A 16740-nucleotide genomic window follows, 5' to 3' on the forward strand; every position below is an offset into this window, starting at 1 on the left:
ATCATCCCACCTTGGTGCTCCCTTCCTACTTCTCAGGGTCACTGATGAGGAGAGGCAGACTGGACCTCATACTGAAAGAAGAGGGCAGGAAGGGACATTCGTGTCTTTCTGCATGCCCTTGAGCCCCCAGCCACTCCCTCCCCTGCCTGTGGGCACCATGTTCCTTTTAAGACAGTGGTGGGCGAGCTGCAGACAACAGAGCAAAGTGCCAATCTCCTTCCAGCCGCCCAAGGGGCCTGATGCCAGAAGGGATGGAGGAGGTGCCATATGCTTGGCACAGGCTCTTTGGCTTGCTTCATTCTCACTGAGCTGCTTTCTTAAGAACGCATGTCTGCATGTCTTCTCAGAAGCCCTGCAGAATGAGATTCACATCTATTCCTTAGTCAGAGGACAAGGTGAGCTGAAAACCTTTCTAGGGAGACTCAGGGAGACTCAGAGCATCAAAGTTTTCCCAGTCACCTGCAGACTTTGCCCCTCCTGATGCTGGCTGGAATAGGAAGGGAGATTGTTGTGGTGTGGTATGAGCAAAGGCATCTTGGCAGGATGGAGTCACAATAGACAGGGTGCAGCTCTGGTCATAATGCCCTGGAGATGGAAAGTTTCCAGCTTTGCAAGGTCCTCCACTGGATGCCATGGGAACTGTAGGGGTAGGATTTATGTTTTCTAGGAGGTTCCAGAAGACAGAACAGGAGCCAGTTGGTGAAAGATTAAGGAAGATAGATATTGACTCATTAAAAGGAGGCGCATTCTCACATTGAAATTAGAATCTGCTTCCCCAAGAAATGGTGAGAAATCTGTTACTCAAGTGTGCAAGCAGAAACTGGGGATTGCCAGCCAGGGAGCTGAGGATGTGGAAGGAAGCCTACATTGAGAGGTAGCCTTCTCAGGATGACCATAGCGGTCCTTCCATGCTGAGACTGAGCTTCTCAGACTAGTCCTTAGGGGTGTCCACCTCACCTTTGGCATATAGGAAGCATTTCAACATACCACCAAGTGTCTTGATGCAGCCTAGACTGAACCCCAAGCCTCATGACAAGCTCACAGGAGATGACTGGAAGGCAGCAGCAGTGGCTTATGAACATGGCCACCAAGGAAGACACAGAGGCTGTAGTTCTGGGACTGTAGGCAAGGGCAGAGGTGAGCAGAAGGCATCTTCATAACCAGTCCAAGAGCAATAGGCTGCCTGTGGGCTGAGCAAGCCCAAGAAGCAGTGAGGGGGCATCAGCAATGAGGGCAAGAAAAGCTGCACAGGTCAGGCTGGCCAAAGGGCATTGGTCTGAGCAACTATACTGAGTGCCAGCTTGAGGAGTTTCCATATGAAGGAACTGCTAGCTTGACAAGGGCTCCTGGAACGGATACAGGGACCTCTTTGACCAAGTACGGATCTTGGGCCCTGAGAGAGGTACAAGTTGGGGGGCCCCCCTCATGGAAAGGAAAGCAGTGATATAAATGTCCCCTATGGCATGGAACTTCCAGCCTGGCTTGGGGAATCATCAGTTTCTATCTGAGGGGAGGGGAGAGAAAAGTGAGAGGAAGGGAGAAGAGGAAAGAAGAGAAGGAGGAAAGAAGGGAGGGGGAGGAGAGGAACAGGAGAGAAGATAAAGTCATCCTTGTATCAGGAGCCCATTCTTGCCATAGCAGTATTAATCCATTCACAAGGGCAGAGCCATAACCTAAACTCTTTTAAAGGTCATCTCCCAACACAGCTGCAATGAAGATTAACTTTCAAACCATGAACTTTGGGGAACACATTCAAACCATAGCGAGGTATTGACCTCTTGAATGAGACCTGAGTTCCTCCAGAGAAGAAGCCACCTTTACCCTCTCCCTCACACACCCCCCCACACACAAAATTTGTTGTGTTGGTCTATTGCTGAATAGGCCAATAAATTAATACAGAGAGAAAGTAGGAGTCTGGGCCCTTGAAATGGCGAGAGAAAGAGAGGGAGAATAGTAATCTAGGCCCTTGAAATCTGGCCAGCGGCTGGCTTAATGGAGTGACAGCCCAAATGCACATATAGAAAGCACAGGCTCAGGACCATAAATATTTCTGAGAATAGAAAAGCTGAAGGAGGCTACAGTTTTCTCAGTGGAAGATAGGAAAGTCCCTGATACAAAACTCAACGCCTACAAAGAGACTGATTGACTGCTCGATGCTTCCATCACCACCCTGCTACACAGGCATCAGGACTCCCACACCTACGGGTACGCACCAGCACACTTATGCGCTTCCCAAAGTACACACCCTTCCTTTCCCTCAGGCCTTCTCTAGCCTGCCTCTATTCCACAGGAGGGCAGAGGTGGTGTTTCTGGACCAAGCAGGTCTTTCTCCCTTTGTCTCTTCACCATGAAGGAACTACCTCTTGGTTCCTGGTTGTCAAACTCTGATCTTTCCTCCTGAGAGTTGACTTAGTTTCACTCTTCTTTGAGAGAGAACCTGCACCCACAGAATACCAAGGGCAGGAAGGGCATGACATTCCCATAGCAGCACAATGAAATAACACCACGGCCTCCATGTCAAGCTGTGCCTGGACTGACGCAGATGGCTTCTTGAGTCCCAGGAACACTGGATGCCACCCATTAATAAGTCTGCTTCTGAGCACAACTTGCCTGACTCTCAGAGATACCCAAAGAAAGTGCATAGCCAGCACCCTGAATATTCTTACACTCCTGGTCAGAGGGACACTGTTCACACAACCTGTATCCCCTGAAACAGTACAGGCCTGAGGACAAGGGCTAATTCACACATCTCGTGCATACTGCAGTGCTCAATGCTTAGTGCTTATTTGAGAGGGAAGGAAGGAAGGAAAGGAGGGAGGGAAGGAGGGAGGGAGGAAGGAATGGAGACAGCAAGGGCAGGAAGATGAGGTCTGAAGGGATGGAGTGTGTGTTTGTGGATAAGAAGTTTATTCCTGGCTTGGAATCCGTTAATTGGCTCCAACTTCTCTGAGTCTCAGTTTCCTCATGTGGTCAGTAAAGATGGAATCCCTGCTGGGAGGGACAAAATTCCCCTGTCCCATCAGCAAAGCATGATAAGGCTTGTTTATGCAAACTCTTACCAATAGTGCAGCCAGCTCTGGATTTGTCACAATCTGCTGGGCAAAAGTGGCATCTCAGTGGGGTCTTAATTTGCACTTCTCTTCCTGTCAGTAAAGATGAACATCTTTTCCCACTTAAGAGCTATTTGTACTTCCTTCCTTGTAACTTGTCCTTCATATCATTGGCCCCTTCTTCTTTTGCATTTTGTCTTATGTTATGAGAGCTCATTATACATCAGAGAAATTGACCTTAGTCTGTGATCAAAGTTACAAATATTTTCCCCAGATTTTGTTATTTGATCTTGTTCACGTAGGTTTTACCATATAAATTTTTTTTTATTTCTTAAGCAGTCAAACTTGCTAAGCCTTTATTTCATGATTTCTAGGTTTTCCTTGCTTGTTTGTTTACTGTCATAGTTAAAAAGTCCATTCTATAAATATATTCCATAAATAATTCTTCCACATTTTAATTTTTCTGGAAATTATATGCTTTCATATTTTTAAATCTTTGATCTGTTTGGAATACATCTTAGTTTAAGATACCCATTAATATCCTAGTTGCAGACTCAACAATAATTTTCTCAAATGGTTATATTGTGCCAACACCATTTATTAAATAGCCTATACTTTTCCTGCTAATTTAAGAATAACTGAGCCTAGCACCGGTGGCTCACACCTGTAATCCTAGCTGCTTGGGAGGCTGAGACGAGGAGGACTGAGGTTCCAGGCCCACCTGGGCAAATAGTTTGAGTGAACCCTTCTCCAAAATGATCAGAGCGAAATGGACTGGAGGTATGGCTCAAGCAGTAGAGTGCCTGCTTTCTAAGCACAAAGCCTTGAGTTCAAACCCAAGTCCCTTCACCAAATAAAAAGTATCTGAGAAAATTTATTCATACTAGTCTAAGTTTCCTTGTATCTGGTTCTGTATTTGACTGTGTTTTCTGATCCGTTGATCTGATTTCCTATCCCTGCACCCTGTTTAATTTGTTACAGCTTTAAAATATACCTGTAGTCCTCATCACCTGCTCATACAAATGGAATGTTCAGAGTTATTCCTGCCGTTTTATTTTTCTTTGTTAATTTTTAGATCAGTCTATCTAATTTCAAAACATACTACCTCATTACTTATTCGGGGATCAAATAGCTTACTTAGGGAGTATTGGTAGCTCCTATTGAGGCTAACAAGCTGGACCCCTAGAAAACACGTCCAGTGGTGAATAGTCTTACACACCTTGGCTCCCCCAACACAGGCTGGGGGTAGCAGACTGAGCTAGCTTGGCCCCTAAGACGTCATGTGGGATCTAAATAGCTTTGTCTCCGATCCTCGGAACAGGCCTCATCCTCTGGGTCACTCTGCCTTAAGGCAACATCCTGGCAGCTGGGTTGTACTCAGTACCCCTAGTCTACAAAGGAAGATAGTGGAAGGCGAAATGGGCCTTTGCCAACCATCTGCCCCTCCCCTTCTAAGGAGTTTTCTTGGAAGTCCTCTTGAGTATCACAAACATATATAAAGTACAGTCTCTACAAACAGCTGGAAGATGTGGTCTTTTCAGCTGGGCACACTGCCCTCACAAATAAAATGAAATTTCTATTCCTAAGGATGCAAGAGAAAATAAGAAAAGCAGCCTGCAGACCCTGCCACCCTATCCCAGAATATGAAGGGCCTTTCCATGGATCCAAGAACACCCCCTCCTCCCCTTTAGCGTGTTCTCACTTGAGTCTTGTCACCACTACAGCTGTGAAAGTGCAAAGCAATCACCATCTTCTAAATCCAATGTCCATTCTACCATCGCAGACATTCAGCAACATGGGATCAGGAGATTGGGTTCTCCTTTCCAAATCCTTCTGTGGTTTAGTGGTAGAACTCTCTCTGGTTTCCTTCTGCCTGACCAGCTGCTCCCCTTTTCTCAGACGTCTTCTGTCTCTGTGCTTATTCTCTCCTGCTGTAGTCTGGATTTTGGATGCCTCCCAAAGGCTCACATGTTACAGGCTTGGTACTCAGGATGGTGGTATTGGGAGGTGGTACCTGGTGGGACATCCTTAGAGCATTGGAGATGTGCTCTTGAAAGGGATTATAGGATCTTTCTCTCTATCACCCCTTCCTTCCTCCATCCTTTCTTCCCCCCCTCCATTTCTGCTCCACTTTGTGATGGAACCATTTTGCTCCCCAACACACTCCTGCCATGATGTGCCACCATCTGTCATCCTCACCAGAACTGAGCTGATACAAGCACCATGCCCTCAAGCCTCCAAAACTGTGAGCTTTTCTCTTTATAAGCTGTTTCCTCAGGTATTTCATTGTAGTAAAGTGAAGCTGACTAATACAACTCCCCACTGAGTTCATACAGGCCCATGACCACAGTGTATATGTGAAGAGACACAGCTGTTCACACCTATTTAAGTGGCTAAAATCTTTTTAAACCAGTGTACCAAGTGAGTATGAGAACACAAAGCAACTAGAACAGCAAATGACACAAACACTTCAGAAACAGCTTCTTTCTTTCTTTTTTTTTTTTGGCAGTATGAGTTTTGAACTCAGGACTTCACACTTGCTAGGCAGCTGCCATGCTCCCGGTTCACTTCTCAGTTTCATACAAACTGAAACACACACTTAACCCCAAGGCTCAGATGTTCCCTGACTGGTTATTTACTCAACAGAAATGAAAACATGCCCACATAAAATAAGTGTGAGATTGTTTATTGCAGCTTTCCTTATAATTCCAGAGAATCCCAATGTACAACTGGCAAATGGATGAACACATCCCATAACATCCATACAATGAAAACTGCTCAGCAATAAAAGGAAATACCTTGGACTGATTCAAATGTATTACACTAAATGAAAGAAGCTGGCCCCTACATCGCTCACTTTATGATTCCATCTCCATGATTCTACTTGTGGGATGGCCTAGAACGGTAATACTGTGCAAACATAAAACAGACCAGTAACTTGTAGTAGCTGAGGGAGGGGCAAGGAGAATGGCATGAGAAATCTTTAGGGGTGTCTTGATGGGATGGTAGTTACATGACTTCTATACATTGGCAAACTTCGTAGATCTGTACAACTATATCAGTAAATTTTACTACACAATGTATACATTAGTAACCCTTGACTTAAAAAAAAAATCCAGCCCCTGGCTGGGCATGGTGGTGTAATTCCAGCTACTTGGGAGTGGAGGTAGCAGGATAGTAGTCCAAGGCCTGCCCACACAAAGTTAGCATAAGACCCTATCTGAAAAGCAGTCTAAAAGCAAAAATGGCTGGAGGCTTGGCTCAAGAGGTATGGCACTTGCCTAGCAATTCCCTCTCCAGCCAAGAGTCCTTGGAGCCCTGGAGAGATGGATCAGCAGGTATCCAACCTTCTCGTTCATTTAATGCCCTGAATAAAACATCACCCACAGATTAACGGAGCAGTTTTAAGTGAACAACCATTTTCATCTGTTTTAAATTTTCATGGGTACTTTTGTGAAGAACAAGTACATGGTTAATAATTGAGGGCAAGAAGACCTTGTTAAACACTCTGTATTTTAATAAGCTCCTACTGTGCCCAGCTATTTATATTGAAAACAGCTACATTTTCCCTAAAATTGTTTCCTTTGAGGCGTAAGTGGGGTAGGTGGGTGGGGTCTTTGAGTCTGGAAGGAGGATTGTGAAAAGGTCTTTGGGTTTGACTTTGGTGAGTTCAGAACTCACAACACAGGCTCCACAGGCAGTGCTAGCTGGAGGCAGGGGTGGCTACAAAAATGTGGGTAGATGATCTAATTGGCAGAAATAGAGAATCGGGAGCAGCATGGAAAGGGAGCCATGGTAAGGGAGAAAGAGAAACACCAAGCCTGAGAGGGGCTGCAAGAACCAGGAGGCTGACCCTCTCTTCCGGTCTCAGCTCCTTGAGTGAGTTGTGCGCTTCAAAGGTGTGAAGTCCTCTCTGAGCCACATTCCCAAATAAACACAATCAAAACAAATAGTGCATGCTTCCTGTCACTAACTTCTCCCAGCAGCCCTCAGTACAAGCATTACCCCATTTTACAGATAGGGAAGAAACAAGGCACCTGGTATAGCCAGTCACCTGCTTATGGATAGACAGGTAATTGGCAACATAGCCAAGATAGGACCACAGGCCTGCATGGGTTTAAAATCTTGGGCTCAACTACCATGCAAGGCCAAGAGAATGAGCTGCTAAGGTGCCCAGGTCTGCCTCAACTACAATCCCTGTTTCTGGGGATTGCGCTCCTCAAGCAATAACCTCCTGAGTCTGTCCTGGGGTCTAGAGAACTCACAGTCCACCTCTCCTGCTGCCTGCCCCACCCACCCAGTTCCCTCCCCAACTTACTGTGGTGCCTGTCCTGGCCAGGAACTGCCCTGGAGCCGGCCCATTCCCATGGACACTTGCCCACGTGTCCTCCACAGGCTGCCAAGTGCTTCAGAGCCAGCAGGTGTAGGGGGCTGCTGGACTTGGGGGTGGGGGGGGGCAGGTGTTGAGAGTGAGAGGAAGAGGGATTGGCTCGGATGGCACAGCTTTGACCTGCATTGAAAGCCATTCAAGTGAGCGATTTCATGCAACAAGCTGTTAAAGCCTGCTGTGAGGGGAGCTTAAAACAGCCTGGCATTAAAGCCTTACTCCACTGGAAAAATCAGCTCTTCATATTTACAGGAAGGAAAGCCACCACCCTACTTCCTGAACTAGGTTAGCAGGGAGCTTCCTGGGTGGAGGAACAAGAGGCAGAGAGAGAAGAGTGGAGCTTCCCCAGGTCACACAAAGTACAGCTGTCTAGAGCTAGGGCGTGGGGTAGCCCCTGACACGCAAGGCTCATGTGCACTTGTGCTATGGTCTTTGGCAGAAAGGTGGACCCGCATGCAGGATGATTCCAGGGGATCAATAAACTCCAAGTTTCTCCCCCTTGACACTGTCCCAAATGTCCAGAATGTCATCATAAAGGATTTGTCTAGGCACAGATACACTGGTGACAAAGGAAGTCACCATGGTTAGATTTTATCCCCAACCCACAACATTCCCATATCACAGCCCTCTGTACTTTCTGTACCCTTCCATCTGCTTAGGAACGCAAATGCAATCTAGCAACTAGAAAATAAACACATCTTGCAAACACCCACATGAAACCCTGGAGAATGTTCAAGCCTTCAGCATTGGGACACTAGTAAGTGACTTCAAATAGTTGAGCCTGGCTTCCAATTCCATGTCATACTGTTGAAAGAATGTCAGTCTCTGTCCCTGCCTGGAGCTGGTTCCCTTTCCATTAGGTCAACCTTGGGTTGCCAGGCCATGTGTCAGAACAGGAAATCGTAACTCCACACTGTGATATCCGCACACCCTTTTGCATGCTGTCCACACTTAGGGACTTGTGCAGTTCTTATCACTGCCTTTATCTTTGCATAGCCACTAAAATGTTTTTGTTTGTTTGTTTGGTGGCACTGGGGTTTGGACTCAGGGTCTGTACTTGGTCAGCAGGAACTCTACTGCCCAAGCCATCAAACCACACCCTCAGCCCTTTTTGCTTTGTTTATTTTTCAGATAGGGTCTCTTGCTTTTGCCTGGGCAGACCTTAGGCCTTGATCCTCCTACCTATGCCTCCCATGTAGCAAGTATTACAAAAATGTGCCACCATACCTAGCTTTTTTATTGAGATGGGGTCTCACTAACTTTTTGCCTGGACTGGCCTTGAACCTCTGTCCTCTCAATCTTTGCCTCCTGAGTAGCTGAGATCACAGGCATGAGCTGGCCTGCTCATGATCCTCCTGCCTCAGTCTCATGAGTCCTGGGATTACAGATGTCATCCATTTAACGAAGCAATCAGGATACAGCCATCCACAGAGGAGTGACTCTGTGAAGATGCAGGAAGGAGAAAACAGCCATCTGCAAGCCAGGAGGGAAGCCTTGGGAGAAACTAAGTCTGCCAACACTTTATCTTGAACTTGTAGCTCTCAGAATGGTTCGCCATTCTGAGCAGCTAAGCAGCTGTTTAAGCTGCTCATGGACCTCCAGTCTGCACTCAGGAGCCAGGGCCAGCAAAGGCCACCATGCTACTTGCTGCTCCCTCACCTTTCCACCTCCCTTTTTCTTTTCACTGTGATCCATCTTTCCCATTTTTGTTTAATGCCTCTAGAACACCTCCTGCAACAACATATCTGGGAGCCCTTGACCCAAGCACACACACGTGTGTATATGTGTATGGTCATGTATTCCAGAATCTCTTTAGAACCATGGAATGTCATGGAACTTTAGGGACTGACTGGTCTAAAATCTTCATTCATGAATGAGAAAACCAAAGGCCACAGTCACACCACTGGTCAGAGACAAAGTGAGGGTGACTGCCAAGCTTCAAGCTACCTTGCCACACCATGTTGCTACTCTGTGGCTCTTTCAGGTACCTGAGAGCCCAGTGATGGCTCTGTCCTCTGTTGCCTGTCAGCAGTTTCTGGGCACCTTCAGACACCGTCCCTCCTGGCAGCCCTCTGTCCTTCCAGTCTCTTAGGTCCAGGGCGCTGTGTATGTCCAGCCTTTCTTCTCTGCCCCCTCTTTACAGTGTCAGTGTTGGCACACTCAAACTCACACAGAAGCACAGACAGGAGAGCATGCTCTTAGGTATGCAGATGTCCTCCCAAGTGTACATCCACAAATACACAAAAATGTGCAGTAGCATGGCCACAGCCATCGGCATGCACAAAATTTCCTATTGCTAACCAGGTGCCGGTGGTTCATGCCTGTAATCCTAGCTACTCAGGAGGCAGAAATTAGGAGGATCGCAGTTCAAAGACAGCCCGGGCAAATAGTTCTCAAGACCTTATCTCCAAAAACCCATCCTGAAAAAAGGGTTGGTGGAGTGGCTCAAGGTATAGACCCTGAGTTGAAACCCCAGTACCACAAAAAAAAAAAAAAATTGCAATTTGCTCAATTCATACTTGTTTTCCCTCCTAGCTGGAAAGGACCATAAGAGCAGAGTTGACCTGGAGTGGCTCCAAGTGCCCGCAGGAGCTGGCAGGTAACAAACGTTGGTTGAGTTGGGTAAGCACACAGGTACAGGGACTCATATGTGCAGAAGCAGACACCCAGGAGGGCACACGTGGGTGCAGGCTCTTTGTAGGACGTACAGGCATGCGCTCAGGGTCATGAGTGCACAGCGCACACAGGGACGCACAGTTGCTCATTCCTCTTCACTAGGCAGGGAGTGAGGCTGCCTTGTGCTGCTCAGAAAATGTGTTCCCGCGGGGCCTGATATTTTTCCCAGCCACAGCCTGGTGTGAGCTATAGAGATGATCTGGGGGGTGCTGAGCCCTGCTGGGAATTGACAGCCAGGATGACAGTCAGCAGACAGTGATAATAAAATCACAGCCCGCTGGGGGCCTGGTCCCTGCCTAGTAAAGTGGAGTTCACAGCGGCTTTGAACACCCAGGGCTCAGAGCCAAGCCCAAGAGCAGAGACAAGGCAAAGGGTCCTTGCTCCCCTCCCTCAAAGGTGGAACCTTGCTGTTTGGACCATGAGTCAAGAGGTGGCTCCAGTCAGAGGTTCAAGCTGCTTGCCAACGCCCCAGCATGAGTCGTCCTTAGGCAGAGCCAGGACAAGTCTTCAGCAGACTTCAGGCTGTCAGCTGAAGAGCCAGGGTTCTGGGTGCACAGAGGGCCTGGTCTGGACCATGGCACAGATCTGTGTGTGCTAAGGCACTTGTGTGTATTATGCGTGCCCTAGGAACTGACATAAGGAGGCCTGTCTATCTAGGCCTGAGACCCTACCCTAGATAGCTGCACTTCCTCCTAGCCAAATGCAAAGGATGGAATGAATCCACCTTCTACAGAACCCCTGTGAACATGAGATGAAGCATGAGAGCACCAGCAGGGCTGAACTCTTCTCCACTTCAATCAATCCATCACACTCAGGCTGTCATGCACAGTCCCACAAAGGCCTGGTCTCCAGTCACAGTCCTATTTGTGTTAGGGCTCTAACATATGGATTTAGAGGGACAAAGTTCAGTCTGTAATATTTTCTCAATAAATAAGTATTCAGCACCTACTGTGAATGGTCACCGTTCCCAGCACTGAGACATAAACCATAAACAAAACAGACAAAAGTCCTACTTCATAGAAACTGCATTCTGCCCAGGGGTCCACAGAAATAGGTACTCATGTTGAAATCTAAACTCCATCATTATGGTCTTTGGAGTTGTTAGGTCATGAGAAAAAGAGGAGGACACACAGCAGCTCTCGGACGATTGGGGACAGTAAGAAGCATTACCTACCAAGCAGGAAGCTGGCCCTCACCAGGCACAAATCTGCCAGCACTTTGATCTTGGACTACATAACTCTAAAACAATGAGAAGGAATGGTTTGTTTTAAAGACACTCAGTCTATGATGAGCTCTTCTAGAAGCCCAAGCTGACTTGGATAAGTAAGTCAGTGTGTTGTATTTCACAGTCTAAGTCCTCTGGAGAAAAACCCAAAAGAAACAGTGACTAGGATCAGAAGAGGGTATGCTGTGCCAGGTGGTTTGTCAGGAAAGGACTCACTCTGTCAGATGGGGTTATCAGAAAGAGGTTGCTATGTGACATAAGCTGTCGGGGATGGGTTGTTTCCTTGTGTGGCTATGAGGGAGGTATTGACACATTGTATGCCATTGTCAGGAACTGGTTGCTGTGACCTGGGCTTGTCAGGGAAGAGGAGACGTTCCTACATCTTATGGAGTTGTTGACAAAAAGTTGCTGTATCATACAGAATTGTCAGGATAGGGGTTGCTATGTCACCTGGGCTTGTCAGGAAGGGTTGTTCTGTCACATGGAGTTGTGAAGAGGGGTTGCTGTGTCACATGGGGTTATCAGGAGCAGTTTCTCTGTCACCTGGGCTTGTCAGTGGAGGTTATTCTGTCACACAGTGTTGTTAGGAGTGGTTGGTCTGTCACCTTGGCATTGTCAGGAGAGGGATGCTATGTCACCTGGGCTTGTCAGTGGAGAGAAGCTCTAATAAGGACATTGAGGTGGTTATCAACCTGCTCCCAGATATCTCCACTCTGCCTCATTCTTGACAGGTGGTAATGAGCAGGCTCTTCCCTGCACAGGTGAGGTTAGGGCTGGGCAGAGGGGAGGGACACTGGCTGTGAAGTATGAGTGGAATGGATTCTGACACTCACAGGCTCAGCTCATCTGCAGATGTCAACCCCCTTCAGTTAGTCTGCCAGGGCAACATGGTGACACAGAACAGAAAGCCTAGTTGGCCTGAGAGGGACACATCTTGTATTGGAAGCGTGAAGTGTTTGTTATTACATGTTATCTCAGTCATGCCAACTGGCACAGAGTTAAAGAAGGTGAGGCATGGAGAGTGTATACTAACCACATAAACATGGACAGAGTATAGACATGGCTGCAAAGACAGCAACAGCAAAGGCTCTGGGCAGACATGGTGGGCATGTTCCAAGAAAATAAAAACTCAGATGGCTAGAGTAGAATGGGGAAAAAACAGGAGGCAGGAGATCTGTGGCCATGAGTGTTGCTGGATCTTAATTTCATGTGATGTGGAAGGCTCTGGAGAGTTTTGAGCATACACACATCTCCTGAGATATTTTTTAAATTATCAACACACATTAATTATACAGAATAATGGGTTTCATTGTAATGTTTTCATACATGCATTTAACATACTTTGATCATAGCTACCCCTCATTATCTACCTTCACCCTCCCCTTCCCACTCCCCAGTCCCTTTCCTCTTCCCTAACAGTCCCTTTTGTACTTTGCCATAATTTTTCCTAGATTCTACCGATGAGAGAAAACATGGTACTTGTCTTTCTGAGCGTGATTTATTTCACTTAACATGATGATCCAGTTCCATCCATTTCCCTGCAAATGACATGATTTCATTCATTTTTATGGCTGAATAATACTCCATTGTATCCATACACATTTTCTTTATCCATTTATATGTTTGTTAAATACCAGCTGGCACGCAGTTCAGGTCTCATGGTTTGACTCCAAGGCCCCTGATAGCTAGTGCACAGCATGAGGTTCCAACCCAAGGCCACTGACAAGTAGGGTGGCCACACAGGGATAGGCCCTAAGTATTACAGCTCTTGTGTCAGGAGGGGTCTCTCTGCCAGCCAGTCCCAACCAGCCACTGTCAGTTTTACTTTCTCCATTGCCCACACATATTCTCTGCTGCTAATGGCCCCTGTCACTCTGGTCACTTTTGCCTGGGCTGCTCATCTTACCAGCAGTACTGCTACCCACTGTCAGGGCAGCTGCCTCCCTGCCCCACCTCCCATCCCCACTCTTCTCTTCCCGTTACCAGCTCAGTGAAGGTGAACAAGACCACCTGAGTCTTTACTGGGACCTGATGTTATAAAGTGGGGGCAGAAGGAGGGTGTCTCCCAGCTGCTCACAAAGTGAACTAGGCAGCCTGCTTATATAGACAGAAGGAAGAGGGGAGAAGGAAGTCTGGTTGAATCATGACAGTCCCCTCATGTTTGTACCAATCATGGTACAATCCATTATGCAAATGAAGGACTGTGTTTGCACCAGTCACAGGTCCGTGGGGCTGAAGTCCCATACAAGCTGCTTGCTGGAGTAGTGCCTTCTGGAGCTGGAGTTGTGCTTTGGGTATTGGCATGAGGGCAGTCTGTCTGGTTGGCTGTCCTTTGCTCAAAGCAGTGAGAACCCCAGTGTTCTAGCCACTATCAATTAGGGAGTTAAGTTATCCCAGCCACCAACATCTCAGTACATTTTGAAGGAAAAAAAAATTTTAAAGGTTGCTTACAACAAAGGCTTATCTGTACATTATTTGAACAATATTTAATAATGTTCACTGGAGGTATAGCTCAAGCAGTGGAGCACCTGCCTAGCGAGTTTGAAGCCTTGAGTTCAAACCTCAGAACTGCCAAAAAACCAAAATAAACAAACAAAACTAACAGTGCTTAACTTGTGCCCCAGTGTCCCAGGGGGAGGTGGGTCCCTACCATCTGTCTCACATTGATGAGCACCTAGGCTGATTCCATATGCTAGGTATTATGAATAGTGCCAAGGTAAACAGGATGTGCAGGTGTCTCTATTGTATGCTGACTTTGGTTCCTTCCAGTATATACCCAGCAGTGGTATGGCTGCATCACACGGGAGTTCTATTTTTAGTGTTTTGGGGAACTGCCACACTGGACAAATTTACATTCCCACTGACAGTGTATAGGGTTCCTTTTTCCCCTGTACCCTTGCACCAATTTGTTATTGTTGGTTTTCTTGATGTTAGCCATCCTGGCATAAGGGTTTTGTTTTGTTTTTTTTTTTTTTGGTCTATTTATTTTTCATTTATTCACATGTGCATACATTGTTTGGGTCATTTCTCTCCCCCATCTCCCACCCCCATCCTCCCTCTCCCACCCCCCTCGCTTCCAGACAGAACCTGTTCTACTCTTAGCTCTAATTTTGTTGAAGAGAAGACATAAGCATGATAAGGAAGACAAAGTGTTTTTACTAGTTAAGGATAGCTATACAGAGAGATTCCTAGCATTGCTTCCACATACAAATGTGTTACAACCCAAGTTGATTCATCTCTAACTGATCTTTACACTGGTTCCTGAGCCCCTTCTCGTGTTGACCTCTGTCACTTTAAGGTTTCTGTATTAGTTCTCTGGAGTGGGGACATCAAAGGCTTTCATGTTTTGGGTTTTCTACCTTCCCCATACCTCCCATATGTGCTCTCTCCTTAGCATGTGACCCAAGTCCAACCACATTGCTGTATTTGCCCTAGATCTAAAGTCTGCATATGAGGGAGAACATATGATTTTTGGTCTTCTGAGCCTGGCTAGCCTCACTCAGAATGATGTTCTCCAGTTCCATACATTTACTTGAGAATGATTTCATTCTTCTTCATGGCTGAGTAAAATTCCATTGTGTACAAGTACCATATTTTTTTGGTCCATTCGTCAGTAGTGTAGCATCTTGGTTGTTTCCATAACTTGGTTATTATGAATAGCCCTGCAATAAACATGGGTGTGCGGGTGCCTTTGGAGTAACCTGTGTCACATTCCTTTGGGTATATCCCCAGGAGTAGGATTGCTAGATCATATGGCAGATCTATGTTTAGATTTTTAAGAAGCCTCCAAATTTTTTTCCAGAGTGGTTGCACTAGCTTGCATTCCCACCAGCAGTGTATGACACTCGCCACATCCTCTCCAAGACCTGTTGTTGGTGGTGTTTTTGATGATGGCTAGTCTAACGGGTGAGGTGGAATCTTAGTGTGGTTTTGATTTGCATTTCCTATATGGCTAGAGATGGTGAGCATTTTTTCGTGTGTTTTTTGCTGGCATAAGGTATTTCAAAGGATCCCTCTGGATGCTGGAGAGATGATGGAGAATAGAGTAGCATCAAGGATACATTTGGCAAGCACCTGAGTGAGAGGCTGAGGAGGGTTTGACCAGGCACGAGTGCAGAGAGAGTAGGAATTGTCTTCCACAAGCATGACAAAGGCAGCAGTCCTGGAGTTGTCAGAGGGACAAGAGACAAAGAGGAACCAAGGGCCACTCTTATGCTTGTGGCCTGAGCAGCTGGAAGAATGGAATTACCATCTCCTGACTAGAAAGATGGCAAAAGAACAATCCCTTCCATCTTGCTCCAGTAAGATGAACTGGAGCAATGAGAGAACTCTCATGCCTTCCATACCCAAGGCCAGGTCAATCCCTGCCCAGGACATCTTTCCAGGTCAGGGCCAGGGGAGCCACAACAAGACAGCAACACAGAGCAAAGTGGGGCTTGCTGACCCAGGGTTGCCTGGAGCAGACTCCACAGGGCAGATGTTTCTTCTGAGCCTGGAAGTCAACCACACAAGGAGGAAAATTCATTTCTTCTCTGCATCTCCTGGCAGTTTTTCTAAAAACCCAGGAGATGCTCCATTACAAAGGGTACCAGCCAAACTCTCTTCCCCTACTACAAGAAATAGCGAATGGAGTTATAATGGGCTATGAGCTGCTGTGGGCAGATATGTGCCTGTGTGGAGAAAGGAAAGGCCCCATGTAGGAGTAGGCTCACTGCTCATTGCCACAGGGAGCTCAGAGCTCACCTCATACTTGTTCACAGTACACAGACTAGGACTGTTTGGCCCCTCATTGGAGGCCAAGGGGAGAGGACCCAGATGAACAAGAATGGCCATTTGGCCGGTAATGAGTGAACCTGCAGGTAGGTTGTCAGAGGAGGCTGCTCCTGAGCTCACGAACCTGCCCAGACATGACAAGGTGCCAGGAACTCAGCAATGCCCTGGAGCCTGGCAGCTCCACTTCTCTGCCCACCCCTTTCTCCACTCCTTCCTTTCCACAAATGTGTATTGAATACCTTCTAAGTGGTGGCTACTGGACATGTCAAAGTCTGATTCTAGTAGATGGTCTCACAAACCATGGGTGGTGTCACATGGGAACTGTATTAAAGAAGGGGGCTACACCTTCAGACATGCCATACTGCTTGTAGAAAGAATGACTAGACACGTGGGATTAGTAAAGGCCCTCTTACTGACTCCTGGATTTATTCCTGGTTCTCATTCGAACTTAACAATAGTTTCTCCCATTATCAGACAAGCAATGAGTTTGTCCAGCCTTGAGTTCTTGGACAATGCCTTCTCCCGTCTGGATCTCAATTTGAGCTGTCAGAACACAGGCAGTAGGTAAGAATGGTCTGTGGGCCAGGTCTGTTGTCCCTAGGAGCCTTTAGTCTCTCTTCACCCATACC

The sequence above is a fragment of the Castor canadensis genome, chromosome 2 (assembly GCF_047511655.1).
Source record: "Castor canadensis chromosome 2, mCasCan1.hap1v2, whole genome shotgun sequence".
Taxonomy (NCBI): domain Eukaryota; kingdom Metazoa; phylum Chordata; class Mammalia; order Rodentia; family Castoridae; genus Castor; species Castor canadensis.